Genomic DNA, 20,698 nt, shown 5'->3' with positions numbered 1-20,698 from the left:
AACTGTAAAAGATGGAAATAAAAAAAGTGATCTTGCTTAAAATATTAAAGAAATGTATCATCTTTAACTTCATGCCTTTTGGAAATCAGGTAATCTTTTACTCACTTAGCTATTCACAGTAACAGAAATTTTGACCGGGGTGCCCAAACTTCTGCATGCCACTGTATACACACAGTGGCCAATGCAAATATCCAATCAGCTAATCATGTGGCAGCAACTCAACACATAAAAGCATGCAGACACGGTCAAGAGGTTCAGTTGTCGTGCAGGCCAAACATCAAAATGTGGAAGAAATGTCATCTAAGTGACTTTGACCACGGAATGATTGTTGCTGCCTATGGTGTGGTTTGAGAATGTCAGAAACGGTTATATGTGAAAATTCCAGATCAGCAGTCTCCAGAGTTAACAGCCAACAAAAAAAAACATCCAGCAAGTGGTAGATCTGTGGGAAAAATGCCTGGTTAATGAGAGAGGTCAGAGGAGAATGGCCAGACGGGGTCAAGCTGAAGGGAAGGAGACTAACTCAAATAACCACGTTACAACAGAGGCGTGCAGAAGAGCAACTCTGAACGTTCAACATATTGAACCTTGAAGTAGATGGTTTACAACAGCAGCAGAACACACTGGGTTCTACTCCTGAACCTTATAAAGTGGCCAATGAGTGTATTCTTACATATACTAGAGTCAAAAGGCCATAGAGCATGACTGCAAAGAAACATGCCCTTTGGCCTATCTAAGGTTCCTGCCTAGCCCATCTATTTGCACTCGGACCTTTGCTCTCCATACTTCTCTCATCCATATACCTATCCAAACCTTCTCTTACATGTTGAATTCAGACCCACATCCACCACTTCCTCGCTCCGAGTGAAGTAGTTCTCCTCATGCTCCCCGTAAACTTCACCTTTCATCTATGACCTCTAGCTCTAGTCTCACATAACCCTATCTTGCACTGACCCTATTTATACCCCTCATCATTTTGTGCACCTCTATCAAACCTCTCCTCATTCTCCTAACCCATTCAATCTTCCGCTATAACTGAGGTCTGCAAGTCCCGGCAAAATATTTAGTATTTTCCCCACCTTTTTTTTTTCTTACTCTGCCTGTTCTCCATTTCCCTCTGGTGCTCCCCTCCCCTTCTCTTTCTCCCTAGGCCTCCCGTCCCATGATCCTTTCCCTTCTCCAGCTCTGTATCCCATTTGCCAATCAACTTTCCGGCTCTCAGCTTCACCCCACCCCCTCCTCTCTTCTCCTATCATTTCGCGTTTTCCCCTCCCCCTCCTATTTTCAAATCTCTTACTATCTTTCCTTTCAGTTAGTCCTGTCAAAGGGTCTCGGCCTGAAACGTCGACAGTGCTTCTCCCTATAGATGCTGCCTGGCCTGCTGCGTTCCAACAGCATTTTATGTGTTGTTTGAATTTCCAGCAACTGCAGATTTTCTCGTGTTTGCTCCTTGGAATTGGATTGTTATTGTCACATGTACCAAGATACAGTGAAAAGCTTGTCTTGAGTACTATTCATACAGACCAGTACACAGTGCATTGATGTAGTACAAGGTAAACAATAACAGAATGCAAAATAAAGTATAACAGCTGCAGGTAAATAATAAGGTGCAAGATCATAATGAGGAAGTTTGTGATGCCTAGGGCATAATTTATCATACAGGACACCCATTCAAGAGTCTGATCACTGCAGGGTAGAAGCTGGTGGTACGTGCTATCTTTGATCTGATGGAAGAGGGGGAGAAAAGAGACTATCAGGGTGGGAGGCCTAGACAGAGTGGATGTGCAAAGGATGTTTCCTATGGTGGATGAGTCTAGGACCAGAGGGGACAGCCTCGGAATAGAAAGGCGTCCCTTTAGAACAGCGATGAGGAAGAACGTCTTCAGCCAGAGGGTGGTGAATCTGGGATGTGGAGGCTGAGTCATTGAGTATATTTAAAGCGGAGATTGACAGGTTCATAATTGATAAAGGTGTCAAAGGTTACAGGGGCAAGGCAAGAGAATGGAGTTGAGAGGGGTACTAATCACTATAATGGAATGGCAGAGCAGACTTAAGTGTTCACATGCACAGATTCAATGGGAAAACTTTGATTTGCATGTCATCCATGCATATTCCATTAATCCAAATAATGTGACAGGATATATACAGTATTTGAAAAAGCAGGACCTGACTAGGGATAGTCAATCTGGCTTTGGGTGTGGCAGGTCATGTCTAACCAATCTTGTATAGACTTTTCCGAGGTTACCAGAAAAGCTGATGAAAGGAAGGAGGTGGACAAGAGCAAGACATTTGACAAAGTCCTGTTTGACTGGCTGGTCCAGAAGGCTCAACTGCTTGGCATTTAGGATGAAGTAGTCAGTTGGATTCAACATTGTCTCAGCAGGAGACACCAGAAAGTGTTAGTGGATGTTTGCCTCACTGACTGGTGAAGTGCTGGGTCTGCTCTACTTGGTCGTTTATAATCAGTGATCTGCATGATAATGTGGCAAAAATGGATCAGCAAATTTGCAATGACACCAAGACTGAGGGTGTAGTGGACAGCAAGGTTGGCTATCAAAACTTGCGAAGTGACCTGGACCTGCTGGGAAAATGGGCTGAACATGGCAAATAGAATTTAATGCAGACAAGTGTGAAGTATGAACGGGGGGGGGGGGGGGGTGGTATTGCATGGTGAGCGGTGGGACACTGAGTAACGTAGAACAGAGGGATCAGGGAGTACAGATCCATAATTCTTTGAAAGTGGCATCTCATAAGGTTGTAAAGAGAGATTTTGTGGCACATAGGCCTTCATATGTTGAAGTTGTTGGTGAGGCTAAATTTGAAGTATTGTGTGCAGTTTTGGTCACCTACCTCAAGGAAAGATATCAGTAAGTTTGAAAAAGTACAGAGAAAATGGGGATGGGGTAAGAAGGGAAGGAGGGGCATCTAGCATGAATATTGACCTCTAACTTCTGTTAATGCCCCTCCTCCCCTTCTTACCCCATCCCTGATATATTTAGTTTTTTTCTCCCCTCTTTTTCTCTCTCTCTTTCTGTCCATCACGCCGCCTGTTCTCCCCTCCCCCTCTCTTTCTCCCTAGGCCTCCCGTCCCATGATCCTTTCCCTTCTCTAGCTCTGTATCTCTTTTGCCAATCACCTTTCCGGCTCTCAGCTTCACCCCACCCGCCTCCAGTCTTCTCCTATCATTTTGCATTTTCCCCTCCCCCTCCCACTTTCAAATCTTTTACTATCTTTCCTTTCAGTTAGTCCTGATGAAAGGTCTCGGCCTGAAACGTCGACAGTGCTTCTCCCTATAGATGCTGCCTGGCCTGCTGCGTTCTACCAGCATTTTGTGTGTGTTGCTCCAATTCCAAAGAGGCTGGTCTGGTGATCCTCTGCTGCCACCTGCAAGCTGGAGCCACTGGTGGGCAGCCGGGAGTGGGGCCAATACTGAGTGGATCAGTAAACTCGGGCCTTCAGTGAGGTCAGGGCTGCCCCTGCAGATTAGCTGCTGTCTTGGCAGTAGTCTGCAAGTACAAGGACGAAAGACAGGCAGCTGTGTGTGCTTGTGCGTTTCTGTCTGATTCGATCTCTATGAACAGCAGACAAGTTGTTGAAGGGACCTCAGCGTAATAAGCCAATTCCAAAGAATGTCATGAGCCCCCTCCCACTGCCCTTCCCTTTAATCAACATCCAGTATGGAGACAGGCCTTTTAGCCCTCTGACCAATAGTGTAAACACGAGTTTTCCAATTTCAGGGAAACCTCACCTCCCACCACTCTCCCCTCCTTTCAATCCTCCTCCAGTCCTGCTACTTTGGTCCACTTTCCCACCGGTTTCCTGCAGCGCACATCCCCCTGCACCCTACAATAAACCACTCACTGATGCTGATTTCTGTTCTAAAGGGACATCTTTCTATTCTGAGGCTGTGCCTTCTGGTTCTAGACTTCCACACAATCAGAAACCTCCTCTCCATAGACACTCTATCGAGGCCTTTCAATATTCAGTAGGCTTCAATGAGGTCTGCCCTCGTTCTTCTCAACTCCAGTGAGTGTAGGCCTAGAGCTATCAAACGCTCATTCGCAATACCATTCTCGTCAACCTCCTCTGGAAGCTACTACAATGCCAGTACGTCATTTCTTTGATACAGGACTCAACACTGCTCACAACAGTCCAAATGTAGTCTGACCGATGCCTTTATAGACCCTCAGCATTAGATCCATTTGATGATCATTAGATCATCAAGTCCTTTTGAAATGAACACGAACAGTGTATTTGCCTCCCTTACTACCAGCTCAACCCACAAGTTAACCTTTAGGGAACCCTGTACGTGGACCTCCGAGTCCTGAAATTGCCTACCCGGTAAGAAAGCAGTCTTTGAATTTATTCCTTCTATGAAAGCAATTCAGCCTGACAAGACCCAGCACTGACCCTGCTTGGGTTTTGGTGCCTCCTCTCCTTCACTTCTCCTCAATGGTTCCCATAGAGTCCAACAGAGCTTCATGAGAACTATCCCAGGAATGAAAGGGTTAACATTTGAGGAGTGTTTGATGGCTCTGGGCCTGTACTTGCTACAGTTTAGTAGAATGAGGAGGAATCAAGAACCAGAGATTCTCAGAATAGAGGGATGAGCCTTTAGAACAGAGATGAAGAGGAATTCCTTTAGTTCCAGTGCGGTGAATCTGTGGAATTCATTGACACATTGGGTATATTTAAAGCAGTGGTTGACAGGTTCTTGATTAGTAAGAGTGTCAAAGGTTGAAGCTGTGCTGAATGGTGGAGCAGACTTGATGGGCAGAATGGCTCAGATCTCGTATAACCACCAACCTGACTTCTCAGATTCCAGATCCCGCATCCCCTACTCCAGCCTGCCCGAAACCTTCACCCTCAGTTGTACTGCTCTTCAATCCTATATCTCCGGCCTGTCTCGTTCCTCTCAAAACCCTTCCCGGCACCCATCACCTCTAATGCCTGGCCTCACAACTCCCTTCCTCTCTCTACTGGCCATCTCATCATACAGTCCAGATGCAGGAATTTATGTCACCCCTCCGCCCCGCACCGTGCCACTGAACTGCCCCCAGCGCCAGCCTTCTCTTAGTGGTAACATTTAGCTCACTGCTGGCAGTGGTTCAGGATGAAACTCAGAGTAGGTGGGGGGGGGGGAGACTGGGTAAGAGCGAGAGAGAGTTGGGAGAGTGGGAGATGGGTGATGGAGAAGGGGAAGGACAGGAGGTGGGAGAGGGGGTGCGCACAACAGCCCAAGCGCAAGAGGGAGCACGTGCGACAGAGAGGAAGAAAGAGAACGCGTACTACAGAGAGGGAGGGAGAGCACATTCTACAGAGAGAGAGAGCGAGACAGCATGTGCTAGAGAGAGAGAGAGAGCGCACAACAACCAGAGCGAGAGAGAGACAGCAAGAGAGAATGTGAGAGAGCAAGTACGCACTAGAGAACGAGAGTGTGCGCAACAGCCAGAGCACGCTCTACAGCTAGACCGAGAGAGCACACCAGCAAGAGGGAGAGCAAGTGTGTACGCCAATGCAACAGCGAGAGGAAGAGGGAGCGCGAGAGCGACAGAACGTGACAGTATGATGGAGAGCAAGAAAGATAGAGCGTGTGCGAGAGAGAGAGAGGTGGAGCTCGTGCGACAGAGAGCGAGAGAGGGATCACGTGCAACAGGGAGAGAGGGAGCAGAAGCATGTGACAGAGAATGTGCTACAGTGACAGAGCACCAGTATGACACCGAGAGCACGCGACAGTGACCGAGCAAGACAGCAAGCTAGAACGCACGCTTGCAACCTAGACACGAGCACACGACAGCCAGAGTGTGCGCGTTTGTGAGCGAGGGATAGCGAGTGCGACCACGCATGCCAGCAAGAGGGGGAGAGCGGGTGTGACAGAGAGAGTGCGAGCATGACAGGGAGAGCAAGATAGGTGGAGCGCGCAACAGAGAGCGAGAGAGGGAGCACGTGCAACAGGGAGAGAGCGAGAGGGAGAGGGAGCGCAAGCATGTGACAGAGAATGCGCAGTAGTGAGAGAGCAAGATGGCAAGCTAGAGCACACGTATGCAACTGTGATAAAGAACGCGAGCACAACTGCAAGAGCCACAGAGAGAGAACGTGCGCAACAGAGGAAGAGAGAGTGTCAGAGCCAGAGCAAGCAAGAGAGAGAGAGCGCGCTACAGAGGGAGAAAGAGAGAGAGAATGGTACAGAGAAGAGAGCAAGAGAGCATGTGCTAAAGAAAGAGAGAGCACACAACAACCAGTGAGAGACAGAGTGCGAGAGCCAGAGCAAGAGAGAGAACGGGCGACAGAGAGTGACAGCATGCATGAGAGAATGCGCGCAATAGTGAGCATGCTACAGATAAAGGAAGAGAGAGTGCACCAGCGAGGGAGGAAGGGAGAGGGGGAGAGAGAGAGGGGAAGAGAGAGGGGAAGAGAGAGAGAGGGGAAGAGAGAGGGGGAGAGAGAGAGGGGAAGAGAGAGAGAAAGAGAGAGAGAGAGGGGGAGAGAGAGAGAGAGGGGAAGAGAGAGAGAGAGGGGAAGAGAGAGAGAGAGGGGAAGAGAGAGAGAGGGGAAGAGAGAGAGAGAGGGGAAGAGAGAGAGAGGGGAAGAGAGAGGGGAAGAGAGAGAGGGGAAGAGAGAGAGGGGAAGAGAGAGAGAGAGAGAGAGGGGGGAGGGAGGGGGGAGGGGGAGGGGGAGGGGGAGAGAGTGAGGGGAAGACAGAGAGAGAGAGAGAGAGAGAGAGAGAGAGAGAGAGAGAACGCGTGACAGTGAGAGAGCATGAGCATGACACCAAGACAGCGCGCGACAGAGAGAGCAAGCAAGACAGCAAGATAGAGCGTGTGCACAACCGCGACAGAGAGTGTGTGCGAGAGCCACAGCAAGAGACAGAGTGCGCGACAGCCAGAGCAAGAGCGGGACAGCATGCGCTACAGAGAGTGAGAGAGAGGAAGAAAGCACATGCTACAAAGAGGGGGAGAGACAGAGAGAGCGAAAAAGGGAAAAAGTGTGCGAGAGATCGCGAGTGCATGACAGCTAGAGTGAGAGACAGCACGTAAGCTGGAGCGTTCACACACGAGAGCGCTCAACATAGGTAGAGACATAGCACGTGACATGGTGTATGCATGAGAGAGGGCGCGTGTGCGTGTCAGGGAGAGAGGGGGAGCGTGAACGCGTGACAGAGAATGAGCTACAATGAGAGAGCACCAGTGAGAGAGTGTGACACCAGGAGAGCGTGCAAGAGACCCAAACAGCAAGATAGAGTGCGCGCATGAAACTCCGACAAAGAACACGAGCACAACTGCAAGCAAGAACCACAACGAGAGAGTGAGCACGCACGACAGCCTGAGCGAGACAGAGCGAGAGCGCATGACAACCAGAGAGAGACAGAGAGCGAGAGCACATGACAACCAGAGAAAGAGAGAGACAGAGTGCGAGAGATCATGACAACCAGAGAGAGACAGAGAGCGAGAGCACATGACAACCAGAGAAACAGAGAGACAGAGTGCGAGAGATCATGACAACCAGAGAGAGACAGAGAGCGAGAGCACATGACAACCAGAGAGAGAGAGAGAGAGACAGAGTGCGAGAGAGCATGACAACCAGAGAGAGACAGAGTGCGATCGCGCATGACAACAAGAGGGAGACAGTGCGATCGCGCGTGACAACAAGAGGGAGACAGAGTGCGAGTGCGCATCACAACGAGAGAGAGAGGGACAGTGCAAGAGCGCATGGCAACCAGAGAGAGAGAGAGAGAGAGAGAGAGAGACAGACAGACAAAGTGCGAGAGCGCATCACAACCAGAGAGAGAGAGAGAGCGTGAGACAGCCGGAGCGAGAGAGAGGGCACGTGTGGACGACAACCAGAGAGAAAGAGTGCGCACACGACAGCCAGAGAGAGAGTGTGCGTGACAGCCAGAGCAAGCGAGAGAGAGAGAGAGAGAGCACGCGCACGACACCCAGAGCGCGAGAGAGAAAACTCGTGACAGCTCGAGAGAGAGAGAGTGCGTGCACACGACAGCCAGAGCGCGAGAAAGAAATCGCTTGACAGCTCGAGAGAGAGAGGAGCGCGTCCAACAGCCGGAGTGCGAGAGAGTGTGAGTAAACGCGTGACAGCTCGCTACAGAGGGGGACAGAACAAGAGAGCATGCGCTGGAGAAAAACAGCATGATAGAGAGAGAAAGCGCAGGAGAGATCAACAGAGCGAGAGAGTGCACGTGCTACTGAGAGAGCAAGTGAGAGTTCAACAGAGAGAGCAAGAGACAGAATTCAACAGACAGAGAGAGCGAGAGAGAAAGTGCAACAACAATGGAGAGCGGGCACACTCGACAGTGAGGGACAGCGGTGGCGCGAGAGAGAGCGAGAAAGCTCGATAGAGAGAGTGCGCGTACGCAAGGGAGAGTTCGACAAAGAGCAAGAGAGAATTCGACAGAGAGAGCATGCGGGAGAGGGAGTGCGCAAAGGGGTGAGGGATCAGGATAGGAGGTGGGGTGAGGGAGACGGAGCGGGCGTGGGAGCAAGGGAGAGGAAGATGGAGCAGTCATGAGAGCAAAGGAGAGGGAGTGCGCGCAACAGTGGGAGAGTGAAGGAGAGAGCGCAAGCTCGTGACAGAGAGAGAAAGCACAACAGTGGGAGAGAGAGCACAAGCATGACACCAAGAGCAAGGACAAGACAGAGACAGAGCGCGCAACAGCTACAGTAAGCATGAGAGAGAGAGAGAGAGAGTGCGAGAGCTCATGACAACAAGAGAGAGAGAGAGAGAGAGAGAGCGAGAGTGCATGACAATCAGAGAGAGAGAGAGAGAGAGAGAGAGAAAGAGAGACGGAGTGCGAGAGTGCATGACAACCAGAGGGAGAGAGACAGTGCGAGAGCGCATGACGACCAGAGGGAACGAGACAGAGAGCGAGAGCGCATGACAACAAGAGAGAGAGAGAGAGTGCAAGACCTCATGACAACGAGAGAGAGAGTGCAACAGCGCATGACAACCAGAGAGAGAGAGAGAGAGACAGAGTGCGAGAGCGCATGACAACTAGAGAGAGAAAGAGTGTGCGTGAGCACATGACAACCACAGAGCGAGACAGGGTGAGAGCGCATGGCAACCAGAGAGAGAGAGAGCGCGAGACAGCCGGAGCGAGAGAGAGGGCACGTGTGGACGACAACCAGAGAGAAAGAGCGCACACACGACAGCCAGAGAGAGAGTGTGCGTGACAGCCAGAGCAAGCAAGAGAGAAAGAGCGCATGCGCAACAGCCATGGAGAGAGAGCGCGCGCACGACAACCAGAGCGCGAGAGAAAACACGTGACAGCTCGAGAGTGAGTGCGTGCGCACGACAGACAGAGCGCGAGAGAGAAATCGCTTGACAGCTCGAGAGAGAGAGGGGAGCGCGTCCAACAGCCGGAGAGCGAGAGAGTGTGAGTAAACGCCTGACAGCTCGCTACAGAGCGGGACAGAACAAGAGAGCATGCGCTGGAGCAAAACAGCATGATAGAGAGAGAGAGAAAGCGCAGGAGAGCTTGACAGAGCGAGAGAAAGTGCACCTGCTACTGAGAGATCAAGTGAAAGTTCAACCCAGAGAGCAAGAGACAGAATTCAACAGACAGAGCGAGCGAGAGAGAAAGTGCGACAACAATGGAGAGCGGGCACACTCAACAGTGAGGGAGCGATGGCACGAGAGAGAGAGAGAGAAAGCTCGATGGAGAGAGTGCGCATGCGCAAGGGAGAGTTCGTCAAAGAGCAAGAGAGGATTCGACCGAGAGAGCGTGCGGGAGAGGGAGAGTAGGCAAAGGGGCGAGGGATCAAGATAGGTGGTGGGGTCAGGGAGACGGATCGGGCATGGGGCCGAGGGAGAGGAAGAGGGAGCAGGCATGACAGCAGGGAGAAGGAGTGCGCGCAACAATGGGAGAGTGAAGGAGAGAGCGCAGGCTCGTGACAGAGATAGAAAGCACAACAGTGGGAGAGAGAGCACAAGCATGACACCAAGAACAAGGACACGACACAGACAGAGCGCGCAACAGCTACAGTAAGCACGAGACAGAGAGAGAGTGCGACAACCAGAGAAAGAACAAGTGCGAGAGCGCATGATAACCAGAGAGAGAGAGACAGAGTGCGACAGCTCGTCATAACCAGGCAGAGAGAGTGCAAGAGCACATGACAACCAGAGAGAGAGAGAGAGAGAGAGAGAGAGTGCGAGAGAGCATGCCAACCAGAGAAAGAGACAGAGTGCGAGAGAGAATCACAACCAGAGAAAGAGAGAGACAGAGTGCGACAGCGCATGACAACCAGAGAAAGAGAGAGACAGTGCGAGAGCAAATGACAACCAGAGAGAGAGAGAGAGAGAGAGTGCGAGAGCGCATAAGAACCAGAGAAAGAGAGAGACAGTGCGAGAGCGCATGACAACCAGAGAGAGAGAGACAGAATGCGAGAGCGCTTGACAACCAGAGAGAGAGAGACAGAGTGCGAGAGTGCATGACAACCAGAAAGAGACAGAGGGACAGAGTGCGAGAGAGCATCACAACCAGAGAAAGAGACAGTGCGAGAGCACATGACAACCAGAGAGAGAGAGAGAGTGCGAGAGCGCATGACAACCAGAGAAAGAGAGACAGAGTGCGAGAGCGCATAAGAACCAGAGAAAGAGAGAGACAGTGCGAGAGCAAATGACAACCAGAGAGAGAGAGAGAGAGAGTGCGAGAGCGCATGACAACCGGAGAAAGAGAGAGACAGAGTGCGAGAGCGCATGACAACCAGAGAGAGAGAGAGACAGAGTGCGAGAGCGCATGACAACCAGAGAAAGAGACAGACTGCGAGAGCGCATGACAACCAGAGAGAGAGAGAGACAGACGGCGAGAGCGCATGACAACTAGAGAAAGAGAGAGAGTGCGAGAGCGCATGACAAGCAGAGAGAGAGAGAGAAAGTGCGAGAGCGCATGACAACCAGAGAGAGAGACAGAGTGCGAGAGCGCATGACAATCAGAGAAAGAGAGAGACAGAGTGCGAGAGCGCATGACAACCAGAGAAAGAGAGAGAGAGTGCGAGAGCGCATGACAACCAGAGAGACAGACAGAGTGCGAGAGAGAATCACAACCAGAGAAAGAGAGAGACAGAGTGAGAGAGCGAATGAAAACCGGATAGAGAGAGTGCGAGAGCGCATGACAACCAGAGAAAGAGAGAGAGACAGAGTGAGAGAGCGCATGACAACCGGAGAGAGAGAGAGACAGTGAGAGAGCGCATGACAACCAGAAAGAGAGAGAGAGACAGAGTGCGAGAGTGCATAACAACCAGAGAGAGAGAGAGAGTGCGAGAGCACATGACAACCAGAGAGAGAGACAGAGTGCGAGAGCGCATGACAATCAGAGAAAGAGAGAGACAGAGTGCAAGAGCGCATGACAACCAGAGAAAGAGAGAGACAGAGTGGGAGAGCGCATGACAACCAGAGACAGACTGCGAGAGAGCATGCCAACCAGAGAGAGAGAGAGACAGAGTGCGAGAGAGAATCACAACCAGAGAAAGAGAGAGACAGAGTGAGAGAGCGAATGACAACCGGATAGAGAGAGTGCGAGAGCGCTTGACTACCAGAGAGAGAGAGACAGAATGCGAGAGCGCTTGACAAACAGAGAAAGAGAGAGTCAGAGTGCGAGAGCGAATGACAACCAGAGAGAGAGACAGAGTCCGAGAGCGCATGACAACCAGAAAGAGACAGAGGGACAGAGTGCGAGAGCGCATGACAACCAGAGAAAGAGAGAGACAGTGCGAGAGCGCACGACAACCAGAGAGAGAGAGAGAGTGCGAGAGCGCATGACAACGAGAGAAAGAGAGAGACAGAGTGCAAAAGCGCATCACAACCAGAGAGAGAGAGTGCGAGAGCGCATCATAACCAGGGAGAGAGAGAGTGCAAGAGCACATGACAACCAGAGAAAGAGACAGAGTGCGAGAGAGCATGACAACCAGAGAAAGAGAGAGACAGAGTGTGAGAGTGAATGACAACCAGAGAGAGAGAGACAGAGTGAGAGAGCGAATGAAAACCGGATAGAGAGAGTGCGAGAGCGCATGACAACCAGAGAAAGAGAGAGAGACAGAGTGAGAGAGCGCATGACAACCGGAGAGAGAGAGAGAGACAGTGAGAGAGCGCATGACAACCAGAGAGAGAGAGAGACAGAGTGCGAGAGTGCAAAAAAACCAGAGAGAGAGTGCGAGAGCGCATGACAACCAGAGAGAGAGACAGACTGCGAGAGCGCATGACAATCAGAGAAAGAGAGAGGGACAGAGTGCAAGAGCGCATGACAACCAGAGAGAGAGAGACAGAGCGCGAGAGCGCATGACAACCAGAGAGAGAGAGAGAGACAGAGTGCGAGAGCGCATAACAACCAGAGAGAGAGAGTGCGAGAGCGCATGACAACCAGAGAGAGAGACAGAGTGCGAGAGCGCATGACAATCAGGGAAAGAGAGAGACAGAGTGCGAAAGCGCATGACAATCAGAGAAAGAGAGAGACAGAGTGTGAGAGCGCATGACAACCAGAGAGAGAGACAGAGTGCGAGAGCGCATGACAACCAGAGAAAGAGAGAGAGAGAGACAGAGTGCGAGAGCGCATGACAACCAGAGAGAGAGACAGAGTGCGAGAGCGCATGACAATCAGGGAAAGAGAGAGACAGAGTGCGAGAGCGCATGACAACCAGAGAGAGAGAGAGACAGAGTGTGAGAGCACATGACAACCAGAGAAAGAGAGAGACAGTGTGAGAGCGAATGACAACCAGAGAGAGAGAGACAGAGTGCGAGAGCGCATGACAACCAGAGAAACAGAGAGACAGAGTGCGAGAGCGCATGACAACCAAAGAAAGAGAGACAGAGTGCGACAGCGCATGAGAACCAGAGAAAGAGAGAGAGAAAGTGCGAGAGCGCATCACAACCAGAGAAAGAGAGAGACAGAGTGCGACAGCGCATGACAACCAGAGAAATAGAGACTGAGTGCGAGAGCGAATGACAACCAGAGAGAAAAACAGAGGGCGAGAGCGAATGACAACCAGAGAGAGAGACAGAGTGCGAGAGCGAATGACAACCAGAGAGAGAGAGACAGAGTGCGACAGCTCATCATAACCAGGCAGAGAGAGTGCAAGAGCACATGACAACCAGAGGGAGAGAGACTGACTGCGAGAGCACATGACAACCAGAGAAAAAGAGAGACAGAGTGCAAGAGCGCATGACAACCAGAGAAAGAGAGAGACAGAGTGCGACAGCGCATGACAACCAGAGAAAGAGAGAGACAAAGTGCGAGAGCGCATCACACCCAGAGAAAGAGAGAGACAGAGCGCGAGAGCGAATGACAACCAGAGAGAGAGAGACAGAGTGCGAGAGCGCATGTCAACCAGAGAAAGAGAGACAGAGTGGAAGAGCGAATGACAACCACAGAGAGAGACAGAGTGCGAGAGCGCATCACAACCAGAGAGTGAGAGTGCGAGAGCACATGACAACCAGAGAGAAACTGCGCGAGCGCATCATTACCAGGGAGAGAGAGAGAGCAAGAGCACATGACAACCAGAGGCAGAGAGACTGAGAGCGAGAGCGCATGACAACCAGAGAAAGAGAGAGACAGAGTGCGAGAGCGCATGACAACCAGAGAAAGAGAGACACACTGCGAGAGCGCATGACAACCAGAGAAAGAGGGAGACAGAGTGCAAGAGAGTATCACAACCAGAGAAAGAGAGAGACAGAGTGCGAGAGCGCATGACAACCAGAGAGAGAGACAGAGTCAGAGTGCGAAAGCACATCACAACCAGAGGGAGAGAGACTGACTGCGAGAGCGCATGACAACCAGAGAAACAGAGAGACAGAGTGCGAGAGCGCATGACAACCAGAGAAAGAGAGAGACAGAGTGCAAAAGCGCATGACAACCAGAGAGAGAGAGACTGACTGCGAGAGCGAATGACAACCAGAGAGAGAAACAGAGGGCGAGAGCGAATGACAACCAGAGAGAGACAGAGGGACAGAGTGCGAGAGAGCATCACAACCAGAGAAAGAGCCAGTGCGAGAGCACATGACAACCAGAGAGAGAGAGAGTGAGTGCGACAGCGCATGACAACGAGAGAAAGAGAGAGACAGAGTGCGAGAGCGCATGACAACCAGAGAGAGAGAGAGAGAGACTGCGAGAGCGCATGACAACCAGAGAGAGAGAGAGACAGACGGCGAGAGCGCATGACAACCAGAGAGAGAGAGAGACAGAGTGCGAGAACGCATGACAAACAGAGAAGGAGAGAGAGAGAGTGCGAGAGCACATGACAAACAGAGAAAGAGAGAGACAGAGTGCCAGAGCGAATGACAACCAGAGAGAGAGTGGGACAGAGTGCGAGACCACATGACAACCAGAGAAGGAGAGAGACAGAGGTCGAGAGCGCATGACAACCAGAGGGAGAGAGACAGAGTGCGAGAACGCATGACGACCAGAGAGAGAGAGAGACAGAGTGAGAGAGCGAATGACAACCGGATAGAGAGAGTGCGAGAGCGCATGACAACCAGAGAAAGAGAGAGACAAGAGAGCGAAAGCGCATCACAACCAGAGAAAGAGAGAGACAGAGTGCGAGAGCGCAAGACAACCAGAGAAAGAGAGAGACAGAGTGCGAGAGCGCATGACAACCAGAGAAAGAGAGAGACAGTGCGAGAGCGCATGACAACCAGAGAGAGAGAGACAGAATGCGAGAGCGCATGACAACCAGAGAGAGAGACAGAGTGCGAGAGCGCATGACAATCAGAGAAAGAGAGAGACAGAGTGCGAGAGCGCATGACAACCAGAGAAAGAGAGAGAGAGTGCGAGAGCGCATGACAACCAGAGAGACAGACAGAGTGCGAGAGAGAATCACAACCAGAGAAAGAGAGAGACAGAGTGAGAGAGCGAATGAAAACCGGATAGAGAGAGTGCGAGAGCGCATGACAACCAGAGAAAGAGAGAGAGACAGAGTGAGAGAGCGCATGACAACCGGAGAGAGAGAGAGACAGTGAGAGAGCGCATGACAACCAGAAAGAGAGAGAGAGACAGAGTGCGAGAGTGCATAACAACCAGAGAGAGAGAGAGAGTGCGAGAGCACATGACAACCAGAGAGAGAGACAGAGTGCGAGAGCGCATGACAATCAGAGAAAGAGAGAGACAGAGTGCAAGAGCGCATGACAACCAGAGAAAGAGAGAGACAGAGTGGGAGAGCGCATGACAACCAGAGACAGACTGCGAGAGAGCATGCCAACCAGAGAGAGAGAGAGACAGAGTGCGAGAGAGAATCACAACCAGAGAAAGAGAGAGACAGAGTGAGAGAGCGAATGACAACCGGATAGAGAGAGTGCGAGAGCGCTTGACTACCAGAGAGAGAGAGACAGAATGCGAGAGCGCTTGACAAACAGAGAAAGAGAGAGTCAGAGTGCGAGAGCGAATGACAACCAGAGAGAGAGACAGAGTCCGAGAGCGCATGACAACCAGAAAGAGACAGAGGGACAGAGTGCGAGAGCGCATGACAACCAGAGAAAGAGAGAGACAGTGCGAGAGCGCACGACAACCAGAGAGAGAGAGAGAGTGCGAGAGCGCATGACAACGAGAGAAAGAGAGAGACAGAGTGCAAAAGCGCATCACAACCAGAGAGAGAGAGTGCGAGAGCGCATCATAACCAGGGAGAGAGAGAGTGCAAGAGCACATGACAACCAGAGAAAGAGACAGAGTGCGAGAGAGCATGACAACCAGAGAAAGAGAGAGACAGAGTGTGAGAGTGAATGACAACCAGAGAGAGAGAGACAGAGTGAGAGAGCGAATGAAAACCGGATAGAGAGAGTGCGAGAGCGCATGACAACCAGAGAAAGAGAGAGAGACAGAGTGAGAGAGCGCATGACAACCGGAGAGAGAGAGAGAGACAGTGAGAGAGCGCATGACAACCAGAGAGAGAGAGAGACAGAGTGCGAGAGTGCAAAAAAACCAGAGAGAGAGTGCGAGAGCGCATGACAACCAGAGAGAGAGACAGACTGCGAGAGCGCATGACAATCAGAGAAAGAGAGAGGGACAGAGTGCAAGAGCGCATGACAACCAGAGAGAGAGAGACAGAGCGCGAGAGCGCATGACAACCAGAGAGAGAGAGAGAGACAGAGTGCGAGAGCGCATAACAACCAGAGAGAGAGAGTGCGAGAGCGCATGACAACCAGAGAGAGAGACAGAGTGCGAGAGCGCATGACAATCAGGGAAAGAGAGAGACAGAGTGCGAAAGCGCATGACAATCAGAGAAAGAGAGAGACAGAGTGTGAGAGCGCATGACAACCAGAGAGAGAGACAGAGTGCGAGAGCGCATGACAACCAGAGAAAGAGAGAGAGAGAGACAGAGTGCGAGAGCGCATGACAACCAGAGAGAGAGACAGAGTGCGAGAGCGCATGACAATCAGGGAAAGAGAGAGACAGAGTGCGAGAGCGCATGACAACCAGAGAGAGAGAGAGACAGAGTGTGAGAGCACATGACAACCAGAGAAAGAGAGAGACAGTGTGAGAGCGAATGACAACCAGAGAGAGAGAGACAGAGTGCGAGAGCGCATGACAACCAGAGAAACAGAGAGACAGAGTGCGAGAGCGCATGACAACCAAAGAAAGAGAGACAGAGTGCGACAGCGCATGAGAACCAGAGAAAGAGAGAGAGAAAGTGCGAGAGCGCATCACAACCAGAGAAAGAGAGAGACAGAGTGCGACAGCGCATGACAACCAGAGAAATAGAGACTGAGTGCGAGAGCGAATGACAACCAGAGAGAAAAACAGAGGGCGAGAGCGAATGACAACCAGAGAGAGAGACAGAGTGCGAGAGCGAATGACAACCAGAGAGAGAGAGACAGAGTGCGACAGCTCATCATAACCAGGCAGAGAGAGTGCAAGAGCACATGACAACCAGAGGGAGAGAGACTGACTGCGAGAGCACATGACAACCAGAGAAAAAGAGAGACAGAGTGCAAGAGCGCATGACAACCAGAGAAAGAGAGAGACAGAGTGCGACAGCGCATGACAACCAGAGAAAGAGAGAGACAAAGTGCGAGAGCGCATCACACCCAGAGAAAGAGAGAGACAGAGCGCGAGAGCGAATGACAACCAGAGAGAGAGAGACAGAGTGCGAGAGCGCATGTCAACCAGAGAAAGAGAGACAGAGTGGAAGAGCGAATGACAACCACAGAGAGAGACAGAGTGCGAGAGCGCATCACAACCAGAGAGTGAGAGTGCGAGAGCACATGACAACCAGAGAGAAACTGCGCGAGCGCATCATTACCAGGGAGAGAGAGAGAGCAAGAGCACATGACAACCAGAGGCAGAGAGACTGAGAGCGAGAGCGCATGACAACCAGAGAAAGAGAGAGACAGAGTGCGAGAGCGCATGACAACCAGAGAAAGAGAGACACACTGCGAGAGCGCATGACAACCAGAGAAAGAGGGAGACAGAGTGCAAGAGAGTATCACAACCAGAGAAAGAGAGAGACAGAGTGCGAGAGCGCATGACAACCAGAGAGAGAGACAGAGTCAGAGTGCGAAAGCACATCACAACCAGAGGGAGAGAGACTGACTGCGAGAGCGCATGACAACCAGAGAAACAGAGAGACAGAGTGCGAGAGCGCATGACAACCAGAGAAAGAGAGAGACAGAGTGCAAAAGCGCATGACAACCAGAGAGAGAGAGACTGACTGCGAGAGCGAATGACAACCAGAGAGAGAAACAGAGGGCGAGAGCGAATGACAACCAGAGAGAGACAGAGGGACAGAGTGCGAGAGAGCATCACAACCAGAGAAAGAGCCAGTGCGAGAGCACATGACAACCAGAGAGAGAGAGAGTGAGTGCGACAGCGCATGACAACGAGAGAAAGAGAGAGACAGAGTGCGAGAGCGCATGACAACCAGAGAGAGAGAGAGAGAGACTGCGAGAGCGCATGACAACCAGAGAGAGAGAGAGACAGACGGCGAGAGCGCATGACAACCAGAGAGAGAGAGAGACAGAGTGCGAGAACGCATGACAAACAGAGAAGGAGAGAGAGAGAGTGCGAGAGCACATGACAAACAGAGAAAGAGAGAGACAGAGTGCCAGAGCGAATGACAACCAGAGAGAGAGTGGGACAGAGTGCGAGACCACATGACAACCAGAGAAGGAGAGAGACAGAGGTCGAGAGCGCATGACAACCAGAGGGAGAGAGACAGAGTGCGAGAACGCATGACGACCAGAGAGAGAGAGAGACAGAGTGAGAGAGCGAATGACAACCGGATAGAGAGAGTGCGAGAGCGCATGACAACCAGAGAAAGAGAGAGACAAGAGAGCGAAAGCGCATCACAACCAGAGAAAGAGAGAGACAGAGTGCGAGAGCGCAAGACAACCAGAGAAAGAGAGAGACAGAGTGCGAGAGCGCATGACAACCAGAGAAAGAGAGAGACAGTGCGAGAGCGCATGACAACCAGAGAGAGAGAGACAGAATGCGAGAGCGCTTGACAACCAGAGAGAGAGAGAGGGACAGAGTGCGAGAGAGCATCACAACCAGAGAAAGAGACAGTGCGAGAGCACATGACAACCAGAGAGAGAGAGAGAGAGTGCGAGAGCGCATGACAACCAGAGAAAGAGAGAGACAGAGTGCGAGAGCGCATGACAACCAGAGAGAGAGACAGACGGCGAGAGCGCATGACAACCAGAGAAAGAGAGAGACAGAGTGCAAGAGCGCATGACAACCAGAGAAAGAGAGAGACAGAGCGCGAGAGCGCATGACAACCAGAGAGAGAGAGAGACAGAGTGCGAGAGCGCATAACAACCAGAGAGAGAGAGTGCGAGAGCGCATGACAACCAGAGAGAGAGACAGAGTGCGAGAGCGCATGACAATCAGGGAAAGAGAGAGACAGAGTGCGAGAGCGCATGACAATCAGAGAAAGTGAGAGACAGAGTGTGAGAGCACATGACAACCAGAGAAAGAGAGAGAGAGAGACAGAGTGCGAGAGCGCATGACAACCAGAGAGAGAGACAGAGTGCGAGAGCGCATGACAATCAGGGAAAGAGAGAGACAGAGTGCGAGAGCGCATGACAACCAGAGAGAGAGAGAGAGAGAGACAGAGTGTGAGAGCACATGACAACCAGAGAAAGAGAGAGACAGTGTGAGAGCGAATGACAACCAGAGAGAGAGAGACAGAGTGCGAGAGCACATGACAACCAGAGAAACAGAGAGACAGAGTGCGAGAGCGCATGACAACCAAAGAAAGAGAGACAGAGTGCGACAGCGTTTGAGAACCAGAGAAAGAGAGAGAGAAAGTGCGAGAGCGCATCACAACCAGAGAAAGAGAGAGACAGAGTGCGACAGCGCATGACAACCAGAGAAATAGAGACTGAGTGCGAGAGCGAATGACAACCAGAGAGAAAAACAGAGGGCGAGAGCGAATGACAACCAGAGAGAGAGACAGAGTGCGAGAGCGAATGACAACCAGAGAGAGAGAGACAGAGTGCGACAGCTCATCATAACCAGGCAGAGAGAGTGCAAGAGCACATGACAACCAGAGGGAGAGAGACTGACTGCGAGAGCACATGACAACCAGAGAAAAAGAGAGACAGAGTGCAAGAGCGCATGTCAACCAGAGAAAGAGAGAGACAGAGTGCGACAGCGCATGACAACCAGAGAAAGAGAGAGACAAAGTGCGAGAGCGCATCACACCCAGAGAAAGAGAGAGACAGAGCGCGAGAGCGAATGACAACCAGAGAGAGAGAGACAGAGTGCGAGAGCGCATGTCAACCAGAGAAAGAGAGACAGAGTGGAAGAGCGAATGACAACCACAGAGAGAGACAGAGTGCGAGAGCGCATCACAACCAGAGAGTGAGAGTGCGAGAGCACATGACAACCAGAGAGAAACTGCGCGAGCGCATCATTACCAGGGAGAGAGAGAGAGCAAGAGCACATGACAACCAGAGGCAGAGAGACTGAGAGCGAGAGCGCATGACAACCAGAGAAAGAGAGAGACAGAGTGCGAGAGCGCATGACAACCAGAGAAAGAGAGACACACTGCGAGAGCGCATGACAACCAGAGAAAGAGAGACACACTGCGAGAGCGCATGACAACCAGAGAAAGAGGGAGACAGAGTGCAAGAGAGTATCACAATCAGAGAAAGAGAGAGACAGAGTGCGAGAGCGCATCACAACCAGAGAGTGAGAGTGCGAGAGCACATGACAACCAGAGGCAGAGAGACTGAGAGCGAGAGCGCATGACAACCAGAGAAAGAGAGAGACAGAGTGCGAGAGCGCATGACAACCAGAGAAAGAGAGACACACTGCGAAAGCGCATGACAACCAGAGAAAGAAGGAGACAGAGTGCAAGAGAGTATCACAACCAGAGAAAGAGAGAGACAGAGTGCGAGAGCGCATGACAACCAGAGAGAGAGACAGAGTCAGAGTGCGAAAGCACATCACAACCAGAGGGAGAGAGACTGACTGCGAGAGCGCATGACAACCAGAGAAACAGAGAGACAGAGTGCGAGAGCGCATGACAACCAGAGAAAGAGAGAGACAGAGTGCGACAGCGCATGACAACCAGAGAAAGAGGGAGACAAAGTGCGAGAGCACATCACAACCAGAGAAAGAGAGAGACAGAGTGCGAGAGCGCATGACAACCAAAGAAAGAGAGACAGAGTGCGACAGCGCATGAGAACCAGAGAAAGAGAGAGACAAAGTGCGAGAGCGCATCACAACCAGAGAAAGAGAGAGACAGAGTGCGACAGC

The 20,698-nt window shown here is 51.5% G+C and overlaps 1 protein-coding gene across 5 annotated transcripts in view; it reads right to left on the bottom strand.

The window, feature by feature from the left end:
• The window catches only part of hcfc1b (host cell factor C1b), a 159,358-nt gene that overhangs the window by 39,726 nt on the left and 98,934 nt on the right, over positions 1–20,698 (bottom strand). The window lies entirely within an intron of this gene.

Source organism: Hypanus sabinus, chromosome 24 (assembly GCF_030144855.1).
Source record: "Hypanus sabinus isolate sHypSab1 chromosome 24, sHypSab1.hap1, whole genome shotgun sequence".
NCBI classification, from domain to species: domain Eukaryota; kingdom Metazoa; phylum Chordata; class Chondrichthyes; order Myliobatiformes; family Dasyatidae; genus Hypanus; species Hypanus sabinus.
This window is presented reverse-complemented; position numbering and strand designations above follow the sequence as displayed.